Below are 11083 nucleotides of genomic sequence, written 5' to 3' on the forward strand. Positions count from 1 at the left end.
ATATAGTTAATAATATGTAACAACTTTTTATGGTAACAGATGGTATCAAGATTCAACCTGGTGATAGCTGCCTAATGTATATAAACATTGAATCACTATGTTGTACATTGTATCCTTGTGTCCTATTTATTTTATTACTGGAAGTTTTTACCTTTTTCCCTATCTCATTCATCTCCTCAAACCCCTCCCCTCTGGCAACCATCAGATTGTTCTCTGTATCTATGATTCTGTTTCTGTTTTGTTTTATTTGTTCATTTGTTTAGTTTTTTTTTTTTTTTTTAGCTTTTGTTTAATTTTTCATTCATATGTGAAATTGCACAGCATTTGTCTTTTTCTGTCTGGCTTATTTCACTTAGCATAACATTCTCTTGGCCCATCTTGTCACAAATGGCAAAATTCCTTTCTTTTTATGGCTGAGTAATACTCCATGGATCCATCTTCTTTATCCATTCATCTATTGACTGACACTTCGGTTGCTTCCATATCTTGACTGCTGTAAACAGTGCTTCAATGAACATAGAGGTACATATATCTTTTCAAATTAGTGTTTTTGTTTTTTGTTTGTTTTGTTTTTGTTTTTTGGATAAATACCCAGGAAGATGGAATTGCTGGATTGTATGGCAGTTCTTTTTTTTTTTTTTTCTTTTTTTTTAGAGAGAGAGAGAGAGAAAGCATGCAGGAAAGCAAGTGGTTGGGGAGGGGGGACAGGGGGAAGAGCAGAGGGAGAGGGAGAGAGAAATCTTAAGCAGGCTCCACACTCAGCACAGAGCCCAATGGGGGACTCCATCTCACAACCCTGAGATCATGACCTGAGCCAAAATCAAGAGTCAGACACTTAACTGACTGAGTCATCCAGGTGCCCTCGATTGTACGGCAACTCTATTTTTAATTTTTCTGAGACCCCTCCATATTGTCATCCATAGAGTCCTAAGCATTTTGCATCCTACCAGCAAACCAACAGTACAGGAGAGCAGGAGAGCAGATCTTATTACTGACACATATGTCATGAAAAATTCTCATAAGCTATTTTTAATATTACTTTTCTTAACATAGGATGTCCTCAAATACTTATTTTCTCCAACTCACAGGTTTATCCAGCATCTGTAAGAATAATTCCTTCAATTTTAATTATCTCTTCCTATCACCAAATCCTGTATGACCATTGATACACTTTTGACTGCTTTAATATATATTATTATTTGTTAAAGATTTTATTTGTCAGAGCGAGAGAGCACCAGAGGGAGTGGCAGGCAGAGAGAGAAGCAGGCTCCCTGCTGAGCAAGGAGCCTGATGTAGGACTCAATCCAAGGACACTGGGATCATGACCTGACCCACAGGCAGACACTTAACTGACTGAGCCACCCAGGCATCCCTATATTATAATTTTTAATTAAAGGAAAGTTTAGCAAAAATGACAGTTTCACGTTCTCATCAAGAGTAAAATATTCCAAATTATATTACCATCACATCAAAAATATTTCCAGGACTCATCTATGTATTTGTATTTATAACATACCATATATGTGTGTGTGTGTGTGTATTTACTAATCAAGCTCATTTCATGCCATAGTGATGTTTATATACTTAATAATAAATCCTTTAATCTTTAATATCAACAAATATCATAGTATATTTTGTATTAAGTCAAATCATGAGGTAGCTTCCTTTAGCTGAGGACAATTGCTGGAGAGAACTCAGCTGTAATCATCGGCAACTCACAGCTGGGAAAATGAGTGCCTTGTCTTGAAAGAGGGTCTAAATAATCCATCAAAGTATTTGCTACAGTCTACTTTTAGGACTTCTTTGATGCTCTAGCTTCATAGAATCAGTTCATCCCATCTGTGAATCACTCCTTCAGGAATTTGGGTAGTCTATTTTTTGGGGGACACTTATAAAATGAAAGATAAAAAAAAAAAAACAAAACCTCCTCCAGCCCCTACAGTGAGGTTTGTCTTGAGCCTCAACTAATACATGAGTATTATTGTCTCCCTCTTCTAATATCCCTTCTGGATCCCCTCATATTCAGTTAGCACCTTTACCAATCTAGGTGACTTACTTCACAGAATGACCCGTACTCCTAATTCTGCAGGGTCTGCTCTCCTGGTCACTATGCCCTTTTTGCCTGTGACTGCCAAAATAGGGTAGAGGAATATCAAGAGACCTCTTAATCGACAAGTTTGTGTCAAACACACTCTACTTTGCCATCTTTGTGTTAACAGCGCCTTACCTCCTTCGTTATCATTACCTATACATGCTAATATATTCCCTTTTCTGAGACTTTCAATATACTCTTCCAGTATCTGTCATGGAAGTTGGGCATATAAACATCACTTATGATGGACCATGAGGTCCAGTGTTTTTAAATGATTTGGAGACCCAGAGCCTAGGAGGATAAAGATGATAGATGATTGTCCTTTTTTTCTTTTTCTTTTTTTTTTTTTTTGAGAAGACCAATTTTTTTTAATTTTTATTTTTTAAAGATTTTTATTTATTTATTTGTCAGAGAGAGAGAGCACAAGCAGGGCAGCAGGCAGAGGGAGAAGCAGACTCCCCATTGAGCAAGGAGCCTGATGTGGGACTCAATCCCAGGACTCTGGGATCACGACCCGAGACAAAGGCAGACACTCAACCCACTGAGCGACCCAGGTGCCCCCTGATTGTCCTATCTTATCCCTGTGATAGTAAAAAGAGTATTTTGTTTCTGTTTCTGTTTTTTTTAGTTTAGCATGTCAATAGAGGTATAGCTCAAGAGGGAATATTTAAAGAGTAACCTGATTGATTTTACTTATAATTATTGCTAAATCAATATTAATATACCCTTAAAGTTAATAAAAGATTATTAGAACTTTATCTTACCCTCCATACATTCATACCAGTATAAGACTATACCTTGAAATAGTCTTTTTTTGAAAATTGAAAATATTATAAAATTAATCTGTTAATTAATTTAAAAATTTTTCTTGTTATTTGAGAGATTAAGCTATCGTCTGTTTTTTATTATAGGAATTTACTGACCATTTGCACTGTGTAGAACTATATCCTCATTGAGCTCACAGTAATAACTTTTTCAAAATGCTTTTCTATTTTGTTTTATGGAGAAATAAAATTTCTTGAATCAACTTCAGAATATAATGATTTCTGGGGGCATTACTGCATTGTGTGAGCATGCTAGAGAATCACTGAACACTGACAGTGATTGTGATTTCAGTCCAAATACTAATAATTTTCATAGAACTGATACATTGAAAAATTACTGTGTTTCAGGAACCCTGTATTACACTGAAGATACAGATGTGAAAAACCCAAAGCCAGCCCTGAATTCATAAAACATTTTAATTTTAGGTTTTTGTTTTTGCTTTTAATGTAGCATGAACACCATTTTCCCCGAAGTCAAGGTGAGAATACTACTATTTCTCAAATAATAATATGTAACCACTCAGAAGTTATGTATTCTGCCTAAAGTTCTGATCTACAAGCCACTGAGAAACTGTGCTCAAGATAGCTAAATTTCCTCTGTCTGATGCAATAAGAATGCTATCTGAAATAATGTGCCACTCCTGAGATGTAAAGAAAATTGAAATTTTACAAGTTTGCCTCTCTGACCCCTCTTTACAGGACTTGAAGAAGGGTATTGACTTTGTATTCATACACTTTCTATATTTATTTTTGCTGCTATGAAAGAGAGGAAGAAAGAATGGAAGGGGAAAAAAGAAACAAGGCAGGGAGGAAGAGAGGGAAGAAGGGACCCATTACTTAATTGTTTAGCAATATACTCAAAATAAAGTAACTAATCCAGTAGTTAAATAAAACAAATAAAGAAAGACCTGAGTTGTCTAGAAAAATAATATTGAATATAGGAATAAACTAGCAAGGAATCTGAGAAGGGGGCTTTGTATATATATGTACAAAGCCTAATTTCACAACTAGTGGTCCCAGAGAAAAATATACTTAGTTACCACAGCATATTAATTTTCACAACAATAATTAAAACTATAGTAATATGGCCCAGGTAACCTCAATGATGTAGTTTTGAAGCATGAAGGGAGTTGCTATAAGCATGTTACTCACTGCACTGTTTCCAGGGCATTTGAAGCAACCATTTTCTACGGTTATATTTCTAGCACACAGCAGGGGGGCTCTAGTAGTATTGTTAATAGAATCAACTGCTGTGTTAGTAACGTGAACAGAATATAGAAACAGACATTTATTAAACACAATATTGGAAAATCAAAATAAAATGAAAAAGGACAATGGTAGTTATCATTTGAATTGCTGAGTTTGTTCAAATGCAGTTCAGTGTTTTTTCTCTCTCTCTCTCTTTTTTTTTTTTTTTAAGAATTGCATTAAACCTGCTCAGGTTTGCTTCTTTGCCAGTATTATTATAAGAACATTATATAGATCTTCAAAGTAATGATGAGAGAGCCTACTGTTTCCTTCATAAATCATTTTAGCAATAAGACCATTAGAGCATCGTTATCATAAAAATAATAAACAGTCTCGCTTTTAAAGCAAATGGGATTATAGTTCATAAATAAAACACGATTACTGAAAAATTGATATGTATAAGGCACTGAAGCAAGACAATTGTGAATAAAATACAGTGTCTTCTCTCATTGAGCATAAATAATATAAAAAGATAAATAATTATATAAGACAGGATAGAGCAAATATCATGAAAGAGGTAAAACTAAAGCAAGGTGTTGACACAGCTCAAGTGAGAAGAGTCATGTAAATCGATTACTTAGGTGGGTGACTGGGGAGAATGAGGGCAACGAGTTTTGTAGGCAGAATCTACAGCTTTACCAGGCACAGCATTAGGGCAAACAGGGGGAATATCTGAGTTATAGATGCTCAATTTGACAGAAGAGTAGGGTTCACAAAGGTAGTAAGAGATAGGCTCTGTGAGTTACAGTGGACTGACTTCATCAAGAACCTTTAAATGCCTTGATGAATAGTTTTACTTAAAATTAGGTAGGCTTCACTGTGGCCCTTACTAAACCAGAAGAAGACTCAAAATTCTACACAGGCCAACTACGTTAAAGTCTTCAAGTGGATCCATGGATTCAAATATCCACATAATCTAATTACGTTCAATAAATATTGATGACATTATATGTGTAAGAATCTCTGCTGGAATAAACAGTGATTACTGTTTGTATTGGACTTTATAAAACTTGACAATTTTTAAAATATTTTTGCTTTGCTACAACATCATAGTTTTATATAATAAACCTCATGTACATTCAAGAAGTTTCCATTCTGTTATTCCCTAAAACATATGATTGATTTCTGGTAGAGAAAGCAAAACAAATAGCCTTCTATACATAGTATTGGCTAAGTTTTGACAAGAAAATTCCATGGAATCTTTAGTCCATTTAAATTTATTATGATTACAAATATATTTTATAAAATTAATTTCACTATAAAAACATACAAAAAGAAAAGAAAACAAAACAAAACAAAAACTAAATCGCACTGTGTTTTCAGCCAATCAAGTTCATTATCTATCACTTCAGATGAGTTTTTCAAATTAGTGTCCCTGAATACCCATGAGACGAATGTCTTATATATTTTAATTAAAACCACACTTCCCAAGAAGATGTGTTTTTTGTTTTGTAGCTTAGGCTTACTGTAGGGTTCTTAATAAATGAATTGTCTCCTCCTACCCCAAACTGGGCCTCTAGGACTTCTGCCCAGTTTCTAAGATTCTATAGTGATATAAACCTTTAATACTCCTTCCTGAGTGAGAATAAAGGTCTCCAGCGCTATTGTTAATGACTGGGGTGTCCTTTCATGCTCTGAAGCAAGTCCCATCCACTCAAGAGACTTGGCATAAACTTTTACAAACTCTTAGAAAAATATTCCCTCTAGTGACCCTATTTGGTCTTTTTTATCCAGGAACAGCACTTTGGGTTAATTTAGTAAGCCAAATATAGCTCCTAAATCTGGGAACTAATTTTGGGGCCAGTGTTGATTAAACCTCAATGTGTCCTCCATTATTAAGTACAGCATATCTATACAGTAAGAACACCCGTCTTGGTGTTCTCCATGAACACTAATGTTGGATGCTCCATGAGCAATTTAACAGGGCACATTCTCCGATAAAGACAGCTCAGTCTGGGCATTCTATAGGACTCCCATTTTAATGGCCTATAGAAAACAGCAGAGGATAATCGCCAATGATATTTGGCCTTTATCATCGATATGCCCACTCTCTTCAAAGTGATATGGGTCCCAATATCTCTTTTATTAAAGGCATTATGTCCACATTCAGATTTAGTAGAGGTGAAAGAGTGAAGCTGTCACAAACTGGGCAGGTGGCTAAATCTGCTTCTCATCATATAAAGTCATCTTGGCAATGTGTCATTTAATTCAGAATGACAGAGTGGGCAGATGCTCAGCTATCCAACAGCCTTTGCCCTGTGTGATTCAAAGGTAATATTTCTCTCCAAATACCTAAAAAGGAAAATATAATTATAATGCCATGAACAAAGTGGTAGCTCCAACAAGGCAATGGTGAGTCATGGAGTGGTGCTTAACATCTTAAATCCACACTATCCAGATGGTGTCTTTAGGCAGACAATGTGAGTAAACTGTGGTCCAATTTTCCTTTTCTGGAAAAAGGAGTATGGGAGCTTTGGTTTTTTGTTGTTGTTGTTGTTTTGTTTTTTCGTTTTTGGATTTTTTTTTATTTATTTTTTTTATTTTTAGCATCAGCCATTTGTCAGCACCAAACCTGAAAATAGTCATTCAGAGAATTGTTCTCTTTCTCTGTGAAAGTCTTGTGAATGTTCTTCCCATTTGCCACATCTCCATCAGATTCGATTTATTACTTTATTTAACCTATCCTGGGAGAACAACCTTCATTTGGCAGTACTGCTTCCCCACAGAGCAAGGGGTGAAAACACACTGACATGGTTTCTCTTTCACCTCCTCCCCTGGAAGATGTCACAGGATTTGACAAGTAAAGGATTGCACAACTGTCCTTCCACTTTTTATTGTAGTCACAAATAACTCCATTTTAACTACGTGGGAGGACATTATGATCCAGCCCCCGCTGTCATTCACGATGCACAAGCCAAATTTAATGGTATGGATTCATGTCTACTGCAGTGACATCTTTTCCAACTGGCCCACTCTAGCTGCTACCCGTAGACTATCAAGTCAGTCAAAACAAAATAAAATTTTCTTGAGAAATTTTAAAGACAATAGCGCTGCATAATTACAGCATTTTCGTTAATTATTTCTATACTCCAATCCTTGAAATCTTTTCAATACCCTCTCCCCCTCTGTCCTCCTAGGACACATTTGCATTGTCACTTTCAAGACTTTCTCCCCTTCTGAATCAAACAATCTATGTTTTTTTTTTTTTTTAAATTTTATTTATTTATTTGAGAGAGAGAGAATGAGAGACAGAGAGCATGAGAGGGAAGAGGATCAGAGGGAGAAGCAGACCCTCCGCTGAGCAGGGAGCCCGATGCGGGACTCGATTCCGGGTCTCCAGGATCATGACCTGAGCCGAAGGCAGTCGCTTAACCAACTGAGCCACCCAGGCGCCCCTCAAACAATCTATGTTTTAATCACTTGCTAAAACTTCATGAGACCACTGCATTGACGGTGATAAGGAATACTATGTCCATGTAGTATGTTCCTTAGTCCATTTCTGTATGTTGGTAGTAGTGACATTCGTAGCCTGATAGGAAGAAATATATTTAAGTGGGCCAAACTTATAGATTATTCTCAGTGTTGGCAGTTTGTTCTCCTGTAGGATAAGCAAAGCCTAGAATAGAATAATTGTTAATTCCAACGTACTCATGGGTACAGCCCTAGAACATTTTTTTTTTAAGATTTTATTTATTTATTTGACAGAGAGAGACACAGCGAGAGAGGGAATACAGCAGGGGGAGTGGGAGAGGGAGAAGCAGGCTTCCCGCTAAGCAGGGAGCCCGATGCAGGGCTCGATCCCAGGACGTGGTATCATGACCTGAGCCGAAGGCAGACACGCTCAACGACTGAGCCACCCGGGCACCCCAGCCCTAGAACTTTTGATACTCCCCTAGAACTATAGGATAAGCAAAGCCTAGAATAGAATAATCATTAATTTCAGCGTACCCATGGGCACTCCCCTAGAACTCCTTTTGAACTATATCTACTGGCGAGCTCTTCTCAGATTCACAGTACTATTGAAATTTTTTTTAATTTTATTATGCTATGTTAATCACCATCATTAGTTTTTGATGTAGTGTTCCATGATTCATTGTTTGCATATAACACCCAGTGCTCCATTCAATACTTACTATTGAAATCTTGTAAGTTTAATAAAAATACTAGATATATTGCTCATGCCCAAATAATTTATCTTTTATGTTTTATTGACATATAATTGACATATAGCATTATATTAGTTTTAGGTGTATAGCATAATGATTTAATATTTGTATATATTGTGAAATGATCACTACAATAAGTTTAGTTTACTCTACTTATTTTAAAATACCATTCACTGCAATAAGTTATTCTGGAATAATAGATGGACTGCCATTCTAATGATCCACAGTGGGCAAAATGATAATATTATGAGTTGTTTTTACATGAGGTTAATCATTCATATAGCTGTGTGATCTAAGTGTATTATTTTATACCAAATTTAAACTAACAATTTTTTAAACTAATAACAAGTTAGTAATAAGGCTTCTGATGGCATGCTGTACATGCTACTTGGTCTTCCCAACCACTTCTGAGCTGGCTCATATTACTCCACCCATTTTGAAAATGAGAAAATATTTTGAAAATGAGAGAGTCATCTCACTCATGGTCACTAAATTGGAAATTTGTAAAGTTGACATCTAAATGTAGGTAGCCTAGCTCATTTACCTGCTGGAATATTATAATATGTCATTTTAATTTTACTAATGTAGAACAAGCAAGCAGCAATTTCAGTCATAGGTGGGAGATTTTGCCAATACTCCCATTTTCATCCTTCTCACATCACCTACGATGTTTTTTTAATACAAATATTTTTATTAATTTTATTTAAATTATTATTTATATCTCTTAACTGTGCTATTGACAAGGAAAATAATTGCAGTGTAACATACTAGTTAACAATATAGGATTTTTGATACTACCTTCTTAAGAAAAATAGTATAGGACAAGAATAACCCAAACCACTTCTGAGATTTGGTGTACTAAATATGAAGTTTTCCTGATGACTGCTTAAGTTGCAAGATTAGAGTCATAGTGATAAACACACTAATATTTTAATAATTTGATTGAATTATATTTCCCAATCTGATATATTGAGATGTGCAGAGAAAAGAAAGGGAGATGAAGAGCTAGCCTTGGAATTTTCCATGCTTATTTCTTTGTTCCACTTTTAAAATGATTTAGAAACATCTGTGCAAGGATTTGTGGTCTGTGAATATACATTATGACAGATGAATAAGCATAGATTTTGTAGTTGGCATGACTGCTACTTTAATAAGCTTTCTCAGTGACAGGATTTTATAACCTTGGGTGAAGTAAAACATTGCAAGGCACTGTCTTATGCAGTGCATTAAAACCTGTAATAAGGCTCTATCATTAGGGAAGGTGATACTGACTGATGAAATACAGTAAGATCAATTTGTAGTGGCCATGAAAATTTGTCACTTAGATCTTCACATAACTGATTGATGGCCCTAGCTGTTGGCTCTGTAGATCCTCACTATGCTCTGCACACTTTCCTGAAGATGCTACCCGGGGAGAAATACATATTCTTACTGGGAATCATGGAATCAAGAGTACAAACAGTAGGACAGATTTACATGCTAGCAATAAAATTAGAAAATTATTAAGAAGAGGAAGAAGTTTCTTAAAACTTAATGTATTCTCTGTAAGTACATACTTTTCTTATATTCAAAAATTTTAAAAAAATATGGGAGACTACACAGTTGTTTTTATAAAATTCAGTGATTATTAAGATGAAATAACAAAAGATCTTGTATTTGCACTGTTAAGAGTTCTAAACAAAATGAAAAAAAATGTTATTACTTATCCAAAAGTTTTTAAAGATTACTAATGAATAGAGGTAAACAGAATTGTTAAAATTAACACTTTTATTTATCTGCTACAAAATAAACAATACCCAGAAATTTACGTTTATAAATCAAATATGTACCATATGATGTCAAGATGACTAAAACTGGATACGTTTCCTAGATTGATCACATATATGGGACTTGGGTCTCATAAGCATAGGTGGCAGGATCAGCGGGTCCCAGAATATTCGCCAGTGAACACAACCTGCTTTGCTGTCAGCACATATATGTCACCGGAGGAGGCTTCAGATTCCTCCCAGGGCTCCTGCCTTGAACAGGACTATAGAGATCACTGCCTCCCACAAAGTCTAGATAATCAGTTTAGTTTTCTATGCATGTTTTCCCAGAGGTTTCCCTGAGCCCTGACAAATTATGCATCCATTCTGACAGAATTGAGCGGCAGTCAAAAGTGGAAAATATCTTTCATATATTGTTGCACTGAAGTTCTCCCATCTTTGGTCTCTTTTTTGTTCTGGAATCATATTAAAATCTCTGGTGATCAAGTGAGGAGAGAGGCCTCAATATCCCAAAATATTAGAGTATGAAAAGAAGGAAAAAGGGGCGCCTGCGTGGCTCAGTTGGTTAAGCGACTGCCTTCGGCTCAGGTCATGATCCTGGAGTCCCAAGATCGAGTCCCGCATCGGGCTCCCTGCTCAGCGGGGAGTCTGCTTCTCCCTCTGACCCTCCCCCTCTCATGCTCTCTCTCTATCTCATTCTCTCTCTCAAATAAAGTTTAAAAAAAAAAGGAAACGTAATCTACGATAATTACAGATAAACTTAGTATACTAATCTTAGTTTCATTCTTTGGGACAAAACAACAACAAAACAACAAAGTTCGTCTTTAGAATTTAAACACCCTAATGCCATTAATAAATACGTTTAATTTTATTTGGTTTGTTTTGAATATGTAACCCCTTTATATATTTAAAAAATCTAATCAATTACAATGTATACATTGAAATTTCTTCACCTACTTCCGTTTCCACCCACTCTATTGTCTAATA

The sequence above is a fragment of the Neomonachus schauinslandi genome, chromosome 7, assembly GCF_002201575.2.
Source record: "Neomonachus schauinslandi chromosome 7, ASM220157v2, whole genome shotgun sequence".
Taxonomy (NCBI): Eukaryota; Metazoa; Chordata; class Mammalia; order Carnivora; family Phocidae; genus Neomonachus; species Neomonachus schauinslandi.